The following is a 23,627-nucleotide window of genomic DNA, read 5'->3' on the forward strand; positions in this document are numbered from 1 at the left end:
CCTCCCTCCTGTCTGTCTCTGACCTCCCTCCTGTCTCCTCTCTGACCTCCCTCCTGTCCGTCTCTGACCTCCCTCCTGTCTCCTCTCTGACCTCCCTTCTGTCTGTCTCTGACCTCCCTCCTGTCCGTCTCTGACCTCCCTCCTGTCTGTCTCTGACCTCCCTCCTGTCCGTCTCTGACCTCCCTCCTGTCTCCTCTCTGACCTCCCTCCTGTCGGTCTCTGACCTCCCTCCTGTCCGTCTCTGACCTCCCTCCTGTCTCCTCTCTGACCTCCCTCCTGTCGGTCTCTGACCTCCCTCCTGTCCGTCTCTGACCTCCCTCCTGTCTGTCTCTGACCTCCCTCCTGTCTCCTCTCTGACCTCCCTCCTGTCTGTCTCTGACCTCCCTCCTGTCTCCTCTCTGACCTCCCTCCTGTCGGTCTCTGACCTCCCTCCTGTCTCCTCTCTGACCTCCCTCCTGTCTGTCTCTGACCTCCCTCCTGTCCGTCTCTGACCTCCCTCCTGTCTCCTCTCTGACCTCCCTCCTGTCCGTCTCTGACCTCCCTCCTGTCTCCTCTCTGACCTCCCTCCTGTCTGTCTCTGACCTCCCTCCTGTCTGTCTCTGACCTCCCTCCTGTCTGTCTCTGACCTCCCTCCTGTCTCCTCTCTGACCTCCCTCCTGTCTGTCTCTGACCTCCCTCCTGTCCGTCTCTGACCTCCCTCCTGTCTCCTCTCTGACCTCCCTTCTGTCTGTCTCTGACCTCCCTCCTGTCCGTCTCTGACCTCCCTCCTGTCTCCTCTCTGACCTCCCTCCTCTCCGTCTCTGACCTCCCTCCTGTCTCCTCTCTGACCTCCCTCCTGTCTGTCTCTGACCTCCCTCCTGTCTCCTCTCTGACCTCCCTCCTGTCGGTCTCTGACCTCCCTCCTGTCTCCTCTCTGACCTCCCTCCTGTCTGTCTCTGACCTCCCTCCTGTCCGTCTCTGACCTCCCTCCTGTCTCCTCTCTGACCTCCCTCCTGTCTGTCTCTGACCTCCCTCCTGTCTGTCTCTGACCTCCCTCCTGTCTCCTCTCTGACCTCCCTCCTGTCCGTCTCTGACCTCCCTCCTGTCTCCTCTCTGACCTCCCTCCTGTCCGTCTCTGACCTCCCTCCTGTCTCCTCTCTGACCTCCCTCCTGTCGGTCTCTGACCTCCCTCCTGTCCGTCTCTGACCTCCCTCCTGTCTGTCTCTGACCTCCCTCCTGTCTCCTCTCTGACCTCCCTCCTGTCGGTCTCTGACCTCCCTCCTGTCTGTCTCTGACCTCCCTCCTGTCTCCTCTCTGACCTCCCTCCTGTCCGTCTCTGACCTCCCTCCTGTCTCCTCTCTGACCTCCCTCCTGTCGGTCTCTGACCTCCCTCCTGTCCGTCTCTGACCTCCCTCCTGTCTGTCTCTGACCTCCCTCCTGTCTCCTCTCTGACCTCCCTCCTGTCGGTCTCTGACCTCCCTCCTGTCTGTCTCTGACCTCCCTCCTGTCCGTCTCTGACCTCCCTCCTGTCTCCTCTCTGACCTCCCTCCTGTCTGTCTCTGACCTCCCTCCTGTCTCCTCTCTGACCTCCCTCCTGTCTGTCTCTGACCTCCCTCCTGTCTCCTCTCTGACCTCCCTCCTGTCCGTCTCTGACCTCCCTCCTGTCTCCTCTCTGACCTCCCTCCTGTCCGTCTCTGACCTCCCTCCTGTCTCCTCTCTGACCTCCCTCCTGTCTGTCTCTGACCTCCCTCCTGTCTCATCTCTGACCTCCCTCCTGTCTCCTCTCTGACCTCCCTCCTGTCTGTCTCTGACCTCCCTCCTGTCCGTCTCTGACCTCCCTCCTGTCTCCTCTCTGACCTCCCTCCTGTCTGTCTCTGACCTCCCTCCTGTCTCCTCTCTGACCTCCCACCTGTCTCTGACCTCCCTCCTGTCTGTCTCTGACCTCCCTCCTGTCCGTCTCTGACCTCCCTCCTGTCTCCTCTCTGACCTCCCTCCTGTCCGTCTCTGACCTCCCTCCTGTCTCCTCTCTGACCTCCCTCCTGTCCGTCTCTGACCTCCCTCCTGTCTGTCTCTGACCTCCCTCCTGTCTGTCTCTGACCTCCCTCCTGTCTCCTCTCTGACCTCCCTCCTGTCTGTCTCTGACCTCCCTCCTGTCCGTCTCTGACCTCCCTCCTGTCTCCTCTCTGACCTCCCTTCTGTCTGTCTCTGACCTCCCTCCTGTCCGTCTCTGACCTCCCTCCTGTCTCCTCTCTGACCTCCCTCCTCTCCGTCTCTGACCTCCCTCCTGTCTCCTCTCTGACCTCCCTCCTGTCTGTCTCTGACCTCCCTCCTGTCTCCTCTCTGACCTCCCACCTGTCTCTGACCTCCCACCTGTCTCCTCTCTGACCTCCCTCCTGTCTGTCTCTGACCTCCATCCTGTCTGTCTCTGACCTCCCTCCTGTCTCCTCTCTGACCTCCCTCCTGTCTGTCTCTGACCTCCCTCCTGTCCGTCTCTGACCTCCCTCCTGTCCGTCTCTGACCTCCCACCTGTCTCCTCTCTGACCTCCCTCCTGTCTGTCTCTGACCTCCCTCCTGTCCGTCTCTGACCTCCCTCCTGTCTGTCTCTGACCTCCCTCCTGTCTGTCTCTGACCTCCCTCCTGTCTGTCTCTGACCTCCCTTCTGTCTGTCTCTGACCTCCCTCCTGTCTCCTCTCTGACCTCCCTCCTGTCCGTCTCTGACCTCCCTCCTGTCTCCTTTCTGACCTCCCTCCTGTCTGTCTCTGACCTCCCTCCTGTCTCCTCTCTGACCTCCCTCCTGTCTCCTCTCTGACCTCCCTCCTGTCTGTCTCTGACCTCCCTCCTGTCTCCTCTCTGACCTCCCACCTGTCTCTGACCTCCCACCTGTCTCCTCTCTGACCTCCCTCCTGTCTGTCTCTGACCTCCCTCCTGTCCGTCTCTGACCTCCCTCCTGTCTCCTCTCTGACCTCCCTCCTGTCTGTCTCTGACCTCCCTCCTGTCTCCTCTCTGACCTCCCTCCTCTCCGTCTCTGACCTCCCTCCTGTCTCCTCTCTGACCTCCCTCCTGTCTGTCTCTGACCTCCCTCCTGTCTCCTCTCTGACCTCCCACCTGTCTCTGACCTCCCACCTGTCTCCTCTCTGACCTCCCTCCTGTCTGTCTCTGACCTCCCTCCTGTCTGTCTCTGACCTCTCTCCTGTCCGTCTCTGACCTCCCTCCTGTCTCCTCTCTGACCTCCCTCCTGTCTGTCTCTGACCTCCCTCCTGTCTGTCTCTGACCTCCCTCCTGTCTCCTCTCTGACCTCCCTTCTGTCTGTCTCTGACCTCCCTCCTGTCTCCTCTCTGACCTCCCTTCTGTCTCCTCTCTGACCTCCCTCCTGTCCGTCTCTGACCTCCCTCCTGTCTCCTCTCTGACCTCCCTCCTGTCTGTCTCTGACCTCCCTCCTGTCTCCTCTCTGACCTCCCTCCTGTCTGTCTCTGACCTCCCTCCTGTCTCCTCTCTGACCTCCCACCTGTCTCTGACCTCCCACCTGTCTCCTCTCTGACCTCCCTCCTGTCTGTCTCTGACCTCCCTCCTGTCTGTCTCTGACCTCCCTCCTGTCTGTCTCTGACCTCCCACCTGTCTCCTCTCTGACCTCCCTCCTGTCTCCTCTCTGACCTCCCTCCTGTCTGTCTCTGACCTCCCTCCTGTCCGTCTCTGACCTCCCTCCTGTCTCCTCTCTGACCTCCCTTCTGTCTGTCTCTGACCTCCCTCCTGTCCGTCTCTGACCTCCCTCCTGTCTCCTCTCTGACCTCCCTCCTCTCCGTCTCTGACCTCCCTCCTGTCTCCTCTCTGACCTCCCTCCTGTCTGTCTCTGACCTCCCTCCTGTCTCCTCTCTGACCTCCCACCTGTCTCTGACCTCCCACCTGTCTCCTCTCTGACCTCCCTCCTGTCTGTCTCTGACCTCCCTCCTGTCTGTCTCTGACCTCCCTCCTGTCTCCTCTCTGACCTCCCTCCTGTCTGTCTCTGACCTCCCTCCTGTCCGTCTCTGACCTCCCTCCTGTCCGTCTCTGACCTCCCACCTGTCTCCTCTCTGACCTCCCTCCTGTCTGTCTCTGACCTCCCTCCTGTCCGTCTCTGACCTCCCTCCTGTCTGTCTCTGACCTCCCTCCTGTCTGTCTCTGACCTCCCTCCTGTCTGTCTCTGACCTCCCTTCTGTCTGTCTCTGACCTCCCTCCTGTCTCCTCTCTGACCTCCCTCCTGTCTCCTCTCTGACCTCCCTCCTGTCCGTCTCTGACCTCCCTCCTGTCTCCTTTCTGACCTCCCTCCTGTCTGTCTCTGACCTCCCTCCTGTCTCCTCTCTGACCTCCCTCCTGTCTCCTCTCTGACCTCCCTCCTGTCTGTCTCTGACCTCCCTCCTGTCTCCTCTCTGACCTCCCACCTGTCTCTGACCTCCCACCTGTCTCCTCTCTGACCTCCCTCCTGTCTGTCTCTGACCTCCCTCCTGTCCGTCTCTGACCTCCCTCCTGTCTCCTCTCTGACCTCCCTCCTGTCTGTCTCTGACCTCCCTCCTGTCTCCTCTCTGACCTCCCTCCTCTCCGTCTCTGACCTCCCTCCTGTCTCCTCTCTGACCTCCCTCCTGTCTGTCTCTGACCTCCCTCCTGTCTCCTCTCTGACCTCCCACCTGTCTCTGACCTCCCACCTGTCTCCTCTCTGACCTCCCTCCTGTCTGTCTCTGACCTCCCTCCTGTCTGTCTCTGACCTCTCTCCTGTCCGTCTCTGACCTCCCTCCTGTCTCCTCTCTGACCTCCCTCCTGTCTGTCTCTGACCTCCCTCCTGTCTGTCTCTGACCTCCCTCCTGTCTCCTCTCTGACCTCCCTTCTGTCTGTCTCTGACCTCCCTCCTGTCTCCTCTCTGACCTCCCTTCTGTCTCCTCTCTGACCTCCCTCCTGTCCGTCTCTGACCTCCCTCCTGTCTCCTCTCCCTCCTGTCTGTCTCTGACCTCCCTCCTGTCTCCTCTCTGACCTCCCTCCTGTCTGTCTCTGACCTCCCTCCTGTCTCCTCTCTGACCTCCCACCTGTCTCTGACCTCCCACCTGTCTCCTCTCTGACCTCCCTCCTGTCTGTCTCTGACCTCCCTCCTGTCTGTCTCTGACCTCCCTCCTGTCTCCTCTCTGACCTCCCTCCTGTCTGTCTCTGACCTCCTTCCTGTCTCCTCTCTGACCTCCCTCCTGTCTGTCTCTGACCTCCCTCCTGTCTCCTCTCTGACCTCCTTCCTGTCCGTCTCTGACCTCCCTCCTGTCCGTCTCTGACCTCCCTCCTGTCCGTCTCTGACCTCCTTCCTGTCCGTCTCTGACCTCCCTCCTGTCCGTCTCTGACCTCCCTCCTGTCTGTCTCTGACCTCCCTCCTGTCTCCTCTCTGACCTCCCACCTGTCTCTGACCTCCCTCCTGTCTCCTCTCTGACCTCCCTCCTGTCTGTCTCTGACCTCCCTCCTGTCTGTCTCTGACCTCCCTCCTGTCTCCTCTCTGACCTCCCTCCTGTCTGTCTCTGACCTCCTTCCTGTCTCCTCTCTGACCTCCCTCCTGTCTGTCTCTGACCTCCCTCCTGTCTCCTCTCTGACCTCCTTCCTGTCCGTCTCTGACCTCCCTCCTGTCCGTCTCTGACCTCCCTCCTGTCCGTCTCTGACCTCCCACCTGTCTGTCTCTGACCTCCTGCAGCTCTGTGCGACATGCATCCAATGAGAGCCCTCTTCCTCATCCCCAGAAACCCTCCTCCTCGACTCAAGTCCAAAAAATGGTGAGTTTTATATTTTACTCCTCATCCTCCCGACTGTGATGTCACTCAGCTCCAAACATCACGTTTAACTTTCACCCTCCAGGTCGAAGAAGTTCTTCAGCTTCATCGAGGGCTGCCTGGTGAAGAACTACACTCAGCGTCCTCCAACCGAGCAGCTGCTCAAACACCCCTTCATCCGGGACCAGCCCAACGAGAGGCAGGTCCGCATCCAGCTCAAAGACCACATCGACCGGACCAAGAAGAAGAGGGGAGAGAAGGGTAACTATATATGTATATATATATATATATATATATATATGTACTATATGTCCATACAGATAGAGTTTTATTGACTCTGTGAGAGGACATGTTCACACTATACTGACTCTGACTGAGCAGTTTTATTACGTGTCCTCAGATGAGACAGAGTATGAATACAGCGGTAGTGAAGAAGAGGAGGAGGAAGCATCTGAGCAGGAAGGAGAGCCCAGGTGAGAATATGTCATCACAGCACATATGTAACAGAAGAGGGGAGGATGATATGTGGATTATACTCCGTGTGTCGCAGCAGTTAAATATTGATATATGATCAATAACATTTCTTTATTTAACTTTATTCCATCTTCAGTCTGTTTAAGGAGCTAACAAACCTCTCACTGCACCTCCTCTGTAGCTCCATCGTCAACGTGCCAGGCGAGTCGACTCTTCGCCGTGACTTTATCCGGCTGCAGCAGGAGAACAAGGAGCGCTCGGAGGCGCTGCGTCGTCAGCAGCTTCTCCAGGAGCAGCAGCTCCGCGAGCAGGAGGAGTACAAACGCCAACTGCTGGCTGAGAGGCAGAAACGTATCGAGCAGCAGAAGGAGCAGAGGAGGCGGCTGGAGGAGGTGAGCTGAACAGATCCAACATGAGAGTTAACGAGAGTCAAACAGTAAGATCACATCACTGATATGATTTATAGAGGTGGATGTTTAGATGATCACCAACATGTTTAACTAACAACCATAAAGAATATTTATTATTTATGAGATGTGACAGTGTCCGTCTGTGTTCATCATCGTGACCTGAAGGATATACAACACTTGTTGGACATATTTTGAGCTGTTGGACAGATGAAACAAACAGTCAGAGACATGTCTCTGGGCCGTGGGACATTTATTTTATTACACATTTTACAGACCAAACGATTAATTGATTAATTAAGAAGTAGAATAATAATCAGTTGCAGCTCTGACAGCGTTTTTTCTCTCGATCTACAGATATAAATATTTTTATTGATGCTTAATGAGCTGAAAAAAGCTGTTAGAAAACTCTGTTTGTCTGTCGAGGACGAGTTTACCTTTATCTCACCTGTGGACTCAGGTCTCAGGTCTTAGGCCTCAGGTCTCAGGCCTCAGGTCTCAGGTCTCAGGCCTCAGGTCTCAGGTCTCAGGCCTCAGGTCTCAGGTCTCAGGTCTCAGGCCTCAGGTCTCAGGCCTCAGGTCTCAGGTCTCAGGCCTCAGGTCTCAGGTCTCAGGTCTCAGGCCTCAGGTCTCAGGTCTCAGGTCTCAGGCCTCAGGTCTCAGGTCTCAGGTCTCAGGTCTCAGGCCTCAGGCCTCAGGTCTCAGGCCTCAGGTCTCAGGTCTCAGGCCTCAGGTCTCAGGCCTCAGGTCTCAGGTCTCAGGCCTCAGGTCTCAGGTCTCAGGTCTCAGGCCTCAGGTCTCAGGTCTCAGGTCTCAGGCCGTGTGTGCAGCTGCAGGCCATGGGAGGAGTCAGGAGGGTCATGTGCATTGTGCATCATGTGCTTTGACCTGTCAGATTTTTACCTGATGATAACAACAACAGAGTCTGAAACCAGCGTCAGGCTGCAGAGTGTTTCTGACCGCGTCCCCTGAGACAGAGACAGACAGAAACAGAGACAGAGACAGTTCAGTGTGTCTCAGCGTGTGGACTCTGTGCAGCTCAGAGGACAGACAGACTCAGTGTGTGATTCATGACGGAGCTTGTAGGCGAACAGTCGGAGACATACCTCTGTACATGTACTCCCCTGTTGGACACATGACTCCGCCCCCTGTGGACGCTGAGCGCACAGGGACGTCCTGCAGCTTGTCACCGCACATTCTCATGTCACGCTGACGGACAGAAATCACTGTAATGTCTTCATGTGTTCAGAGCGCTCAGTGTGACATCACTGCCCATCAGACTTAAAATATTACTGTAATCACGTCCTCACACAGGACCACCAGCGTCCACGTCCTCAGCTCAGTCAGCATCTGTATTTATTCAAATGTCCTCCTCTGGGACAGGTGGACAAATACCTGAGACCTGTAAGAACACCACATGTTTATAACGTGCAGAGAACACGTGTCACAATCTGCGTCATGTAAAGAGTCGCTGAAACATGATTCTTATAAATCCTCATTAATAAAGTCTCAAAGATCCTCGACAGCCTGAAGTGACATCATGAGTGTGACGATGACGTACCCACGTACAGAGGCATTGCCTCGCTGCAGCGGTTGCAGGTTCGAGAACGGCCTGCGACCCTTCGCTGCGTGTCAGTCCCCATTCTCTCTCTGTCTCCCCATTTCACACACTGTCCTGTCAAGTAAAGGCAAAAAAGCCCAGAAAAATAATCTTTAAAAAAAAACAACTCCTGAACATCTGAGCCAAACAGCTCTTCAGCAACATAACGCATTAAACACACCAAACAGCAGCGGCGTGCGGTGAGCAGCGAACTGCCCTGTAACATCTGTGGAAAACTGCGGCCGAATTTAAAGTTGGAGACAGTTTGACCTTTAGAGATGAATTTAGGATAGGGAATACCTGCAGGAGTCCGGTGGTCCCTCTGACATGGTGACCCATGTTGACCCACCTGAAACACATGACCACGCCCCTTTGCCACAGAATCATGTGCCCACTGCGGCCAGGTGCACATCGCCGCTGCCCGGTTTCACTCACACATCAGAGCACATGGGGGGGGGGTAGGTGGGGTGATGAAGGGTTAGGGTCAGGGGGTGAAGGGTTAGGGTCGGTGTGTGTGTGTGTGTGTGTGTGTGTGTGTGTGTGTGTGTGAAGGGTTAGGGTCAGGGGTCATTTGTTGTCATAGTTCTGTATTTTCAGCCTGACACATTATAACATGTGTCCTGTGAGTGGAGTGAACCTATAACATGTCAGGTAACATCACAAACACTGGATGGGTCGTCTCCCGTTTGACTTCCTGTTCGTACTGTGTGTGGTTACTCAGCTGAGCCGTGGTGACACCACAGTTTGAGGTAAAGGACGAAAGATGGACCTGAGAGGAACAACACGCCACAGGTGTGTTCAGACACATGGCACATGTCAGTCACATGATTCAGGATCTGATTTAAAAACTAAAAACTCTGCAGCTTCAGAAATCAGGAGCTTTGAAATCAGGAAGTCTCATGTATTGAGACAAAAAGTCAGAATGAGGACGCCCTCAGTCGCAACATGAACCAATTAATCGTTAACTCACTTCCTGTTTCCTCCCGTAGCAACAACGGCGTGAGCGTGAGATGAGGAGGCAGCAGGAGCGCGAGCAGCGCCGACGTGAGCAGGAGGAGAAGAGACGCATCGAGGAGATGGAGCGACGCCGCAAAGAGGAGGAAGAGCGCAGGAGGGCTGAGGAGGAGAAGAGGAGGGCTGATCGAGAACAGGTATGAGTCCGAGTCATGGACACGTACACGAAGTCCATTTTTATGAAAGTGAATCAAAAGTAAAACTGATGAATTAAATTGAAATGTTTCTGCGAGCAGATATTTTAGATCTGCATCTTAAAGGACCATCATATAATATATATACATACATATATATATATATATATATATATATATGTATGTATATATATATATATATATATATATATATATATATATATATATATATATATATATATATGTATGTATACATATATAAGCTCACACTCATTTTATTTTTTTTCCTCAAAACTGTTCAAAGATTTGAACCATTTTCTCATCAATTACCTCTGGAAATCATTACCAAAAATCTGAATGTGCTCAGCGAGACGCGGCCGCCATGTTTATTTGACTGTGGCTCAGACGTTGTTTCTGAATTTGATCATTTCTGTGCGTCATGCTGCAGTGACAGTAAAATTCTCAGTTGGAACTTTTTCTCCCCAAAAACAAAAATTGTGTAATTTAAAGAATTAAAAAAAACAAATATTTTGTGATTTGGTGAAATCTGTTTTAATTCTTACAGTGAATTAACACAGATTATAAAGAATGCTGCTTATTGCTGTAACGTGTGTGTTTGGGATGAAACAGTGCTGATGATTGATTGATTGATTAAATCAACGGTTTGTCCGACAGCTGATGTCGATGTCTGACGGATAAACTGGTGCATCTCCTTCATCAGATTAAGATGATGTGTGTGTAAATGATCCTGCAACATTGAGCTAATGGAGGGGGGGGGGGGGGGGCGGGCTGTGTTTGATTGACAGGAGTACATCCGGCGTCAGCTGGAGGAGGAGCAGAGGCACCTGGAGATCCTGCAGCAGCAGCTGCTCCATGAACAGGCCATGCTGCTGGTGAGTGTTTGAACCTGAGACATCGTGTTCACCTCCTGCTCAGAGAGAATCAGAATTCATCTCTCCGCCGTCCTTCAGACACTTTTCTTCTTTTCTCCTCGTCTCTCTCTTGTTATGTTTCCTGATGAAGGAACTGTTTATTTCTCCGTTACACAAACTTTTCCTCCGAACTGAACTGAGTCCAGTTTTTGGGACCAACTTCTGACTGTTGTAGATCAGCAGGGAGCCGAATGTAATAAGTGTTCTGCGGATGTTTACAGCGCTCTCAGTGATGATGATGTCATCACCAGGAAACAGAGGGTTTCCCCTGTTTCTATTCCAGATGTTGGCAGGTCTCATACGCAGGTTAGTTTTTGTTGAAAGGATTCACAGAGGATACTCACATAATGACAGGATGTGACCACACACGTCCTCACACATCACTTTATCATCAGTTGCACGCCGCGGCTCAGTCACACTGATACACCGAGTTTCCTTTACATCATGATGACATCATCATCATCATGGCTTCACACTTGGATCCTGTCACAGTTAAATATTTAAAACACTCAAACACAGATTAACAAGAATAAATCTTTGACATCTGATTTAATCATGCCTGATATTTCTGAAGCAGCCTCATTAGAACCATTACTGTTTAATAATGACATGATGTAATGAGTGAACAGCTGTAACAGATGTGCGGTCGCACACTCTGGACTCACATGAAGGCTGTTTAGTTTCAGAGGGTTTTAGAGGGCTGCCCCCCCCCCCCCCCCCCCCCCCCCCCCCTCAAGGTTAATATATTTGAACCTGACCCTTCATTAAGACTGTCTGTTCCAGTTTCTCAGCCTGATTAATTCAGACACTGATGAAGGTCTGATACAGACACACGTCATCCTCTTCATCGTCACATCTTCATGATCTGTGGTAAAAGGCAGGTTTTCTTACTTTGATCTGAGCTAAAACCTAAAAAGGTTGAAACTATAAATCAGAGACAAAATAAATCAGCCTGACCTCAGGAGTTAGGGTTAGTGAAAAGAAAAGATAAACAGCCTCGTCATCCTCTGAGTCCTCGTCGTCCTGTCACAGTTTTCAGTCACGCCCCTCGCTGCAGCTCAGACTCGACATCTCATGATGACCCTTCCTGTCGTCTGTAGACCGATCCGAAACACCAGAATAAATGTTGGCACTGAACGTTTCTGCAAACCTCATATGTGTTACATCATGTGAACATTGTATGTAACAGAGGTGATGAAACTACCTTAAGGCACAAAAACAACTCGACTCTGTTTAAACAATGATATTTTCTTTCTAAAATACCTGGTTTTGGTTCAACGGTCCCCCGGCTAGAGACGCAGTGACGGCTTGGTTAAAAACAACCACTTATTTCAGCATGATCTCCGCTGGAAATGCAGCCATGTCTCTTCACAAGATCAATCATTAAATAAATCAAATGAAATAAAACACTTTTCTCTGCAGAGTCCTCGTGGAAACAAAGTGATGCGTTGCTAAAAAACAGCGACGACTCGCTAACCCAACAACCAGTTTAGTTGTTTGATGGTGTTGAACATTGGTCTGCAGTTTGGCAGCTGTCACACCGTCACACCGTCACGCCGTCACACCGTCCCCTCCACCTCCTGATGACAGAGTCAGCTCAGAAACACTGATATGATACATATGAAAAGTACAAACCAATCAGTGGTTTGAGGAAACGTCCAGTGCCAACATTTCCCTGTGGAGACTGTGTGACCATGAGAGGTGTGTAACATGTGGGACGGTGTTTCTCCTGATAGAAGAACATGTTGTGTCTCTGTCCTAATGCATCTCTCTCCTGAAGCTCGGCTGGACGTCAGACACACAGGTGTGAATGTTTGGAGAGTCCGAGTGTCTGAGGTGTCGTCAGCTCTAAAGAATTAAGTAGTGTCACAGCCTTCTGTCAGAGGTTTTGCTTGAACGTGCTCCTTCCTGTACTCAGGAGTATAAATGGCGGGAGCTGGAGGAGCAGCGTCAGGCCCAGAAGCTCCAGAGACAGCTGCAGCAGGAGCAGGCCTACCTGCTGTCCCTCCAGCAGAACCAGAACCTGGATCTTAACAAAACAGCCCATCAACAGAGCCCCAAACCCCCACAGAGTCTAGACCAGGACAGGACGAAGCCCTCCCAGAGCCTGGACCAGGACAGGACGAAGTCCTCCCAGAGCCTGGACCAGGACAGGATGAAGTCCCCTCAGAACCTGGACCAGGACAGGACAAAGCCCCCCCAGAGCCTGGACCAGGACAGGATGAAGTCCCCCCAGAGCCTGGACCAGGACAGGATGAAGTCCCCCCAGAGCCTGGACCAGGACAGGATGAAGTCCCCTCAGAGTCTGGACCAGGACAAGACGAAGCCCCCCCAGAGCCTGGACCAGGAGAGGACGAAGCCCCCTCAGATCTTGGACCAGGACAGGACGAAGCCCCTCCAGAGCCTGGACCAGGACAGGACGAAGCCCCCCCAGAGTCTGGACCAGGACAGGACGAAGCCCCCTCAGATCCTGGACCAGGCCAGGACGAAGCCCCCCCAGAGTCTGGACCAGGACAGGACGAAGCCCCCTCAGATCCTGGACCGGGCCAGGACGAAGCCCCCCCAGAGCTCTGAACCGGACCCAACTAAACTACCGCAGCATACAGACTCTGAAAAGACGAGTCAGAGTCACAGTCTGAAGAAAACTACACAACCCAGGCTTCCTGTCGCTGAGGTTGAAGGCCCCGCCCCTGACTCTGAGCCAATCAGAGAGGTGAACCTCGCAGCGACTGCTGTAGAACGCTTCCTTTGCTTGTGTGTACTCACTCCCACAGCTTCGGGTGTTCATGTGTTCATGGTGATGGCTCGCTGCTGGTGTGGGGTGTGTGGACGCTTTGTAGACTTTATTAACGTCTCTCTAGCTCTAATCATTTAACAGGTCCATGATGCAGATACAGACCAACAGGCGTCAGACAGTTTTACCACACTGAAGTCAAAATGGAGCCAAAAATAATATGCAAAGACCTTTTTACAAGATGGTGTAAATAGGTTCATTTTGTCTACTCAAATTAGATTCAGTGTAGAAAGTTTCTTTTTCAAGGAGATGTAGTTTACCTTGACATGTTTCGACTGTCACTGCAGTCTTCTTCAGAAGCGTCATCTGACGTGCATCATGACGTGTCTTTGTTAGCTGATAATATCCCGGAGGCGTGACCAGCCTGGCAAATCGGATTGCCAGGCTGGTCACGCCCCCCGCCGCCCGGTGTTCTTTGGAGGAGAGAGTCCCAGGTGTGTGACAGCATGAAAGCCCCCCTCATCCCGGTTGATGGTGTCCCTGGCCCGCCTCCTGATCTCTGTGGCCTCCTTGATCCAACGATTGAACTTGTTGCTTTCCGATCCGATGATTTTTGCGTTGTCCCAGTCCATGACAGCGAGCGCATACAGAGGACAATGAGAAAACACAAAATAAACGCAATAGTAAAACCTCACACAAAGCTCCGCCAGCTTTGAGAATCCGATTTGCCAGGCTGGTCACGCCTCTGGGATACTACCAGCTGATAAAGACACGTCATGACGCACGTCAGATGACGCTTCTGAAGAAGACTGCAGTGACAGTCGAAACATGTCAAGGTAAACTACATCTCCTTAAAAACTCATTGTCTGAAAAAAAGACACTTTCTACACTGGATTTTTACAAGATGTTGATGAATCACTGTGGCTGTTTTCAGATTTGATTCTTAAAGGGACAGTTCAGATGTTTTGACGTGAGGCTGTGTGACGTATTTATCCACAGTCAGTGTGTTGCCTACAGGTGATGGTGATCAGCAGGCAGGAGCTCCACCATTAAAGCTAATCAATGTTCTTCTGCAGACGGGCTCAGCAGCAAAACATATTTTAACCACTCAAAAATATCAACATCAGTCTAAGTGTACACTATATTTAGAATATTATCACTGCTTTATATTTCCATCTCTGATGCGTCCAATGTGGAGGCTGTTAACAGCTTTAGTTCCCATCTCTGCTCCTGTCACAGTCACCAGACTCCATTCATAAAAACAGTGATTTACAGGAGCTGCTGGTCGACTGCTGCCTCCATCAGTAAGTCAGTTTGTGCCACTGTGTGACTTTGGTGAATCTGAATTAACCCTTTAAAACACCAAAGTCACACAGTGACACAAACACACTAACTGATGGAGGCAGCAGTCGACCAGCAGCTTCTGAGTTCACTGATGTTAAATCACTGTTTATCTCAGTGGAGTCTGGTTTTAAAAGAGAGCGATGTAACAGCTTCAGTTCCCCGTCTGACAATCTCTGTCTGACTTTGAGGTGAAGTGGTGAAAATATTCTACATATGGTGCACACTCAGACTGATGTTGATATTTTTAAGTGGTTAAAACACATTTCATCACTGCCCTCGTCCACAGCGGCACATCGATCAGCTCCTGTTTCTGAACTGTTGCTAGTTTAAACTGAAGGTGTGTCGACTGACATCTGCTGCTGGTAATAAACTGACGAAGGATATGTTGGTCATCAGACTAATCTTTAACAGATCCAAACTGTCTCTTTAAGTCGGGTACTTGAGTTTAAGAGCTGAAGTCAACAGGCACTTGAGGAAAAGCTCAGTAAACGTATTCAAACTGCTCCACGAGAGTTTAATTAGATTTCTGAGCAGCATATTAAGATTACTGAAATCACTGTGCTGTCACAGCTGAGCTCTGAATGTGACCTTTACTTCTCAACGGATTTATCTCTTTAATTCTCTGAATTGATTTAATCATGTCAGTCAATTAGTAGAAATATCAGATGCGTTGGGGGTTATTGGCCGCTGCCTCAGATTCCTCTGATAATAGTCTGAGAAACAAAGACAGACTTTTAATAAAGGATTTAACAAATAAGTGATTGTTAAATGAATCTAAGGACAAATGTTTCCTGAGCTCTTATATTTTCAGTTAAAAGATGAATACGTGCCGTAACCGTCATGACTGAATCTGTTTTAAGATCCTTGCGTGTTTTCAGAGTAGATAATTATGACGTGTTTTTATTCAGTAACTGTTGAAGTCTGAGATTTTTTGACTTCATGTTCAGAGGCCTCGTTTTCTGTCCGTCTAAAATGGCTGCTCGTCCTTCCTGGGATTCTTTTAGAAAACGCTCTCTGACATCATCGCAGAGTTCGCTGTGACCTGAGCAGCTCCTCCTCCTCCTCCTCCTCCTCCTCCTCCTCTTGAGCGAGGGCACGGCTGCTCCTCTAATTAACCTCCGTGTTGTCTTTGCCACCATATTAATGAAGTTACTGTAATAATGAGCCACCTCATTAGTCCTCAGTGTGACTTCCTGTCTCTCATTTTGGCATCCTACTGTTGCAGTTTACTGCCTGGTGGTTGCTGTTTTTTTTTTTTTGTTTGTTTGTTTGTGCAGGAACGAGTCAGGTTTTTATTTCAATGAGCGACACAAGAACAGCTGGACGATCTTATCTGAACTCTTTCAGGTGATTCAGTCGACAGACTTCAGTAACAGTGACTGTGAACAGCAGCTGTTCGTCACCTTCAGTAAGATCAGACACACTGAAACAATAATCCTGCGTTTTATTTTATTCATCATTCCTGTCAAAATATTTTAATCACTAACTTCACTGCTGAGATCGGATCCAGTTGGTACGATAACACTCGGAAAGTCTAGAAGAACACGACTAAATCATTTTATCCCGATTCAAGTTAGCAGAGCGCCAAACAGGAAGTCTGGCGGCAGAAGTCTCAAGCGCACCTGCTCTGTGGGTTTATGATGCAGAGGCAGCGCAGATCACCTGGGTGATTTCATATGTGACATTAAAATTGAAATTCTTTATTAGGAATGCTAACAGAGACAGCGCCTAACGGTAAGGTTAGCTCCACCCTCTCCTCCAAATGTGGTCACATCTGGCTCCAAAAATCAAAGATGGTGACAGACACAATGCCAAAGACAAGCTTCAGAACTTCCACAAGCAGTGTGTGATGTCATGATGGCGCCGCACACTATTTCATACAGTGTGAGGTTGTAACTGTCGTCATAGTTCACACACTGACTCACTGGATCAAACTGAAGCTGACAAACTCACCGTAGCTGTGAAATGAGAGACTTATTATAAAGGTAAGGAGAATCATCGAATGACGTCATCGTGCTGATGTCGCTGTGTTTCCAGATCTCAGCAGAGATGATGATCTCATATAAACTGAACATATACATGTGTCATTCACAGCTCATGAATCTGATTCTGCAGCTGGTTAGGATGAACTCTTCTCAGCTGAACGATGACTTTAAAACAAAGAAATCGATGTTGATGCTGAGAGTTTTGTATCTGTCTCTCAGTGGACGTCTCGTTAAGGAGCAGTCACTTTCAGATTAAGACTGTGTTAACATGTTTTACAGAACAAATGAGGTCGTGCTTCAGATTAACTTTGACATTTGAGAGTAAAAACCAACCCTCAGTTGTTTGTGTGAATCGGTGTCCTGGACCTCGCTGTGTGTCCTAACCTCTCTGTTTTCTCTCCACATGAAAAATGCATGACACTGTGTGCTGGTCGTGGTGTCGTTGTCCTACTAGTAGGGATGTGGGAATACTGTGGCAACAACAATGCTGCTGCCCTTCAGGAAGTGCTGTGTTGTTCCTGCCTGTATCAGCTGATGACTTTCTGATGTGCTTGTAGTACCAAATGTTTCTGCTCTGCGGCAGTAAACTAACGAACCGTAGCACCTAACAGCTTCTGTCCACTTCTGTCATGTTTACATCCTCACACACTTCAACCTGGACTCTCAAACCGCTGCTAACACTGCTGCCCTCCATTTGTGTGTGTGTGTGTCCGTCCTCCTCAGGCTGACGAGCGATACCGAAGAACATCCAAGGTTCTCCTCAGGCAGCTCAGACCAAACCACAGCAGCCTCCGGTGCCACCGCGCTCTGAGTCCTCCTATCCCAACGGGAACTCGGTGTCTGAAGCGCCCGCCATGCACCGACCTGTGAACCACAGGTAACCATGATGTCTTTAAGCTCCTCCCCCGTCACTTTTAGTTATTCCATCCTCACTCTCACAGCTCTTTTCCACAGGCTGCATTTTGAGTCCGAGTCAGCTGGGTCGTTTGGCGCTAGTTTTTCTGTTTTGGCGTTTGGCGCTAGTTTTTCTGTTTCTGTTCTGTTTTTCTGGCTGGTGTTTTTCTGTCGCAGGATGTAGGTGAGGTGTCAAGAGACTGACGTGACTGAAACATACATGGAGTCATGTGACCTGCCTGTGTGTCACATGATGTCTGACTTGCTGTTCAGACTCTGGTCTGACAAACAGTGATCATGACTGTCTCTTCTCCCACAGTTTAAATTGCAGTGATTCAATTTTTGTTTTTATTTCAAACGTTTCTGTTTGTGGCTTCACATTAAAAGTTCTCTGCTGACAGGATGTCGTTAAAAAGTTACAGGAAGTGTTGACGTCATGCTGAGGGTAAAGGCTGAATGATACGTTTGCGGTCAGTCTGGACTCTGATATTTTTGTATTGGATCAGTTTATGATGGTACCAGTTTGAAGACTGGGACAGATGATGCTGACAGAAGCGATGTGATGCCTCCCGTCGTCTGAGGACGAGAAGCTTCAGGAGACAACGTCCAGTATTTCTGATAGAAGAGGATATCCTGGCCAATACTTCCTTCTCAGTCATTTCAGCTGATCTACAGAAACTAATATATACCTATATATATCTATATCTATATATATATATATATATATATATATATATATATATATATATATATATATATACGTTCAATTCAATTTCAATTTTATTTATAAAGCCCAATATCACAAATCACAATTTGCCTCACAGGGCTTTACAGCATACGACATCCCTCTGTCCTTATGACCCTCACAGCTGATCAGAAAAAACTCCCCCAAAAAACTCCGTTAACGGGGAAAAAAACGGTAGAAACCTCAGGAAGAGCAACTGAGGAGGGATCCCTCTTCCAGGACGACAGACGTGCAATAGATGTCGTACAGAACAGATCAACATGATAAATTAACAGTAATCCATATGACACAATGAGACAGAGAGAGGGAGAGAGAGAGAGAGAGAGAGAGAGAGAGAGAGACAGACAGACAGACAGAGAGAGAGAAAGAGAGAGAGACAGAGAGAGAGAGAGAGAGAGAGAGAGAGAGAGAGACAGAGAGAGACAGAGAGAGAGAGAGAGAGACAGAGAGACAGAGAGAGAGACAGACAGAGAGACAGAGAGAGACAGAGAGAGAGAGACAGAGAGAGAGAGAGAGAGAGACAGAGAGAGAGAGAGAGACAGAGAGAGAGAGACAGAGAGAGAGACAGAGAGAGAGAGAGAGAGAGAGAGAGAGAGACAGACAGAGAGAGAGAAAGAGAGAGAGAAAGAGAGAGAGACAGAGAGAGAGAGAGAGAGACAGAGAGAGAGAGAGAGAGACAGAGAGAGAGACAGAGAGACAGAGAGAGAGAGACAGAGAGAGAGACAGACAGAGAGACAGAGAGAGAGAGACAGAGAGAGAGAGACAGAGAGAGAGAGACAGAGAGAGAGACAGAGAGAGAGAGAGAGAGAGAGAGAGAGAGAGCATGAAGATGAGCATGAACATGAGCTCCTGAATATTTTTGCTTTTTTGGATGTTTTAAAGTGAGATAAACTACTGTTCTTCTAAGAGCTGGAAGAAAACAGAAGAGAAACCGTTGTTTCTAAAAAAAAATCTACCAAGAAGGAAAAAAACAGCAAAAACCTCAGAAAACAGTGATAGACTGGAAAACAACGGAACCAACTGCCAAACTGACAGTTAGCCTAACTGTCCAACCAGCAACAAAAAAAAAAGGTCAAGCAAAGAGGAGGAAAACAGCTGAAGACGCAAGTGAGTGAAACCATCAGAAAGAAAATATAACATTTAAAAAGAGGAAACAAAAAATTGCTGAACACTAAATAAACTTAAGCTAGCATAACACAGCTAGCTGTAAACAAGACCCTTAGCAACTGTTGCCAAGGAATTTAAATAGCAGCAGTTCAACAGCAGCAGAGCCTGATGGAATCCACCAAAGGCTGTACAGAGGCTGTTCCTCTCCTCTATCCTCCTGATGTAACCAATGAGACTGCCAGGAAGGCATTTAAACAAAAACTGCTAAAAGAAAGACCAGAAACCCTGTTTTCTGATCTTTACAAGACCGGGGAGGTCAGCAACCTGATCCTCTTCACAGACCAGCCGCTAGCATGGCACTCTGCCATCAGTGCCCACTGCCCCTCTGTCAAAAAAGAGGGGATCTGTAACGGCTGGAAAATAAAAATAAAAGAAGCAGAGGATTCAGATACTTTCATGATGACAGTAAACTTATACAAGAATGGGACTATCATGGTGCAGGGGAACCTCAAACTGTTTGAGATGGACTTCCTCCTTATAAAGGAAAGAGCCCAGCAGGAGAGATCTAGCTCCACTGACAGTTCCCAGGTCCCAGCTCCAGCTGCCTAACTACTGAGCAGCCCCCTGAAGAGAAGGAGCCCACCAGCCCAGAGCAGGTCCAGGACCCCCAGCTGAACCGCACCATCACCGAACTGAAGGTGAAATTCACAGAGCTGGAGAGAGAACTAGTACAACTGAGAGAGCTGATCAGCCAACAGCCATGCCAGCCCACCACAGCTCAGCCTGATCCCTGCACCATCAGCACAGAGCTGGGCATGCTGAGGCAGGACAGGGACAGCTGCAGGAGAGAGCTGAGCCTGCTCAGGACTGAGATCAGAGAGCTGCATCAGGACAGAGAGCAGCGTCTAGCAGCACTGACAGCTCTGACAGAGGAGGTGAAGGAGCTCAGAGGAGAGAGAGAGGAGCACAGGAGAGAACTTACCTCTCTGTCAAAGAAGGTGGAGGAGCTCAGAGGAGAGAGAGAGGAGCACAGGAGAGAGCTTACCTCTCTGTCAAAGGAGGTGGAGGAGCTCAGAGGAGAGAGAGAGGAGCACAGGAGAGAACTTACCTCTCTCTCAAAGGAGGTGAAGGAGCTCAGAGGAGAGAGAGAGGAGCACAGCAGAGCACTCACCACTCTGTCAGAACAGCTTCAGGAGAGAGGTGGAGCTACACAGGACCTGGATGAAAAACTAGACCACAACCAGACCCTGTGAGCAGCCAGGACCCACCAATCCAAGAACCTACCTCCACCCCCAGCTCCACATCCAGCCCACAGACCAGCACCTCCCTCATTCCACCAGACCAGCACAACAGAGAGAGAAGACAGACATTGTCCTCCTCATCGACTCCAATGGAAAATTCCTTAATGAAAAGAAACTTTTCCCCACCCACAAAGTGCTAAAATCTGGTGTCCAAACACCCACCAAGCCATAGACCTGCTGTCAGAGGAGCGGCTTGGATCTCCGAGTCACATCATCATCCACACTGGCACCAATGATCTGCGGAGCCAGCAGGAGAGGGTGTCAGAGTCACTCAAGAGAGTGACAGAGAAAGCCTCCACCACCTTCCCCAACAGCAGAGTGGTCATATCCACTCTGCTCCCAAGGAAAGACTTCCACCCTGACACCATCCACAGGATCAACAGCAGCCTGTCCAGAGACTGTGCACGGAGACCCAATGTCCACCTAGCCCACCACCCCACCCTGGACATCAGCTGTCTCTACGACCACGTCCATCTGTTTAAAAGCACAGTCCCCATCTTCGCCAAACACTGAAAAGCGTCGCTCTCAACAGAGACCAATCCACGGCCCGCAGAAAGAGCACATCAGCCCACAACCCCCACAGAACACCAAGACATCCTCAATCAACATCCAGACCAACACAATGGAGACAAGACCACCCTCAGCCCACCCACATCATGTCCAAATCAGACCCCACCAAGGCAACCATGATCCCCTCAAGCCAGACCACAGTCACTCCTGTCCCTAGGGGCCCCACCCCAACCACAGCGACAAGAGCCACACCCTGGCCCACTGAGTTATGCCCAGGTGGTCCAACCTTAACCACCCCCCCACACAATGAACTGAAGGACATTCAGCAGATGCTCAGCCTGCTTTGCTCTCATCTGATTGGACAGGTACCACAATAGACACTGTATGAATTATTATTATTAGAGTATTTCTTGTTCTCATACAGTTTAAAAAAAAAGGACATTTACATTGTACATAAGTATTGATTATTAATATACCAGTTATTGATTTGTTACCTTTTATAATATGTCATGTAGATACTCTTAAATTATTTTCTTTGACTTAGTAGTTTGTCTCATTTTGATCACCAAATGCAGCCTTTTGAGTTTTAATGAAATCTAAATCTTTTGTCATCTCTTGTTTGAATGTTCAGGGTCTGAGATCTTCTGCTCTTGGCCTTAAGAGCAGGACCTCAGACTTTATTAGAGAGTTAGAAAATGCAGATGTGTTTATACTGCAAGAGACTTGGTGTAGAGGAGATGTCTCCACTGGTTGTCCCTCAGGCTACATAGAGATAATGTCCCCGTCCACCAAACTAAAGGGAGTAACACAAGGAAGGGATTCAGGGGGAATGCTGATCTGGTATAAGGCAAACCTTGTACAATACATTGAATTAATCAAAAAAGGAGAATTTTTCAATTTGGCTCAAAATCAAAAAAGACCTTATCACCACAGATAAAGATGTATTCCTGTGTGCAGCATATATCCCCCCATCACAATCCCCTTATTTTAATGAAGACAGTTTCTCTATTCTCGAAGATGAGATTAGTTACTTTCAGGCCCAGGGAAGTGTAGTGATCTGTGGAGACCTGAATGCCAGGACTGGTACAGAACCAGACTTTATCAGCACACAGGGAGACAAACATATACCTGGTCAAGTCAGCATCCCCCTCCCTTCACACCCCCGCAGAAACAACTTGACAAAACTGTCAATAAAAGTGGGCAGCAACTGTTGCAGCTCTGCCGAACATTGGGTCTGTACATGGTTAACGGTCGGCTTCAAGGGGACTCATTCGGTCTTTACACTCATAGCTCTCCTCTTGGCAACAGCACAGTAGACTATGGCATCACTGACCTAGACCCCTTCTACCTGAGAGCATTTACAGTCAGCCCCTTAACCCCCTTATCAGACCATAGTAAAATCACACTCTACATTAAAACGACAGCAAACGACCCTCACACAGTAGAACCCTGCAATCTGACCTACAGAAAACAACCTTATAAATGGACAAACAAAAGCAAAGACGAATATCAGACAGCAATCAAAAATCCAATCTTTCAATCCCATTTAGACTGTTTTCTTTCCACCTCGTATCCCCTCAATCAGGACGGCCTCAGACAGGCTGTACAGGACATGTACAACATATTTGACCATGTGGCAGACTTATCCAGTCTGAAAAAGCGCCAGCACCACAGACCAAGAGACCCGACCAATGACAAGTGGTTTGACACAGAATGCAGACAACTGAGAAAAACTCTCAGAAATGTGGCAAATCAAAAACACAGACACCTGACAACCCTGAGCTCCGCCTCCAGTACTGGGAAACACTGAGAGTATACAGAAAACACTCAGAACTAAAAAAGAACAGCATGTGAGGCATCAGTTACAAATAATTGAAGAGTCCATTGACTCCAATGACTTCTGGAAGAAATGGCACTCTTTCAGCAAACCACAAAAAGAAGAATTGGCTATTCAAAATGGTGACATCTGGAAAAATCACTTTGAAAGTCTGTATACTGCTGTTCCCCTGAATTCGGCCCAAAACAATCTTCTCAACAAATTACAAATTTTAGAATCAGTCATTAAAGACAACCAGAACCCTCTAGACTACCAAATTACTGAAGCAGAGCTGCTGGCTAAAATCCAGGCACTGCAGCCAAAGAAGCCAGCGGTCCTGATGGCATTTTAAATGAAATGCTAAAATTTGATGACCATAAATTTAACATTGCCATATTAAAATTATTTAACCTTATTCTGGGTGTCGGACATTTCCCTGACCTCTGGAGTGAAGGAATCATCACACCAATCTTTAAAAGTGGAAACAAATTCGACCCAAACAATTACCGAGGCATCTGTGTCAGCAGCAACCTGGGGAAGTTGTTCTGCAGCATCCTAAACAGCCGACTGCAAGACTTCCTCAGAGAACATGATGTCCTGAGCAAGAGCCAGATAGGATTCACACCCAAACATAGAACAACAGACCATATCTACACCCTTCACACCCTCATTAATAAAGACGTCCACCAAAACAAGAGGAAAATCTTCTCTTGTTTTGTGGACTTCAAAAAAGCATTCGACTCAATTTGGCATGATGGACTGTTCTTAAAATTAATTGAGAAGGGTGTAGGGGGAAGGTCTATGACATCATCAAAACCATGTACAGTCATATGAAATGTGCTGTTAAAATAACAACATGGAAACAGATTTCTTCCCCAGAGTA

At 49.4% G+C, this 23,627-nt stretch overlaps 1 pseudogene across 1 annotated transcript in view; it reads left to right on the top strand.

Annotated features, from left to right (window-relative positions):
* LOC117249249 (mitogen-activated protein kinase kinase kinase kinase 4-like) overlaps positions 1-23,627 on the top strand; it is a 147,352-nt pseudogene that overhangs the window by 83,416 nt on the left and 40,309 nt on the right. Inside the window, exons 9-16 of the transcript XR_013493306.1 lie at positions 5,672-5,750; positions 5,833-6,008; positions 6,148-6,220; positions 6,403-6,613; positions 9,218-9,379; positions 10,183-10,269; positions 12,227-13,021; positions 17,095-17,237. The product of XR_013493306.1 is annotated as a mitogen-activated protein kinase kinase kinase kinase 4-like (transcript). The remainder of the gene's footprint in view (positions 1-5,671; positions 5,751-5,832; positions 6,009-6,147; positions 6,221-6,402; positions 6,614-9,217; positions 9,380-10,182; positions 10,270-12,226; positions 13,022-17,094; positions 17,238-23,627) is intronic.

This window comes from Epinephelus lanceolatus, chromosome 14, assembly GCF_041903045.1.
Source record: "Epinephelus lanceolatus isolate andai-2023 chromosome 14, ASM4190304v1, whole genome shotgun sequence".
Classification (NCBI taxonomy): domain Eukaryota; kingdom Metazoa; phylum Chordata; class Actinopteri; order Perciformes; family Serranidae; genus Epinephelus; species Epinephelus lanceolatus.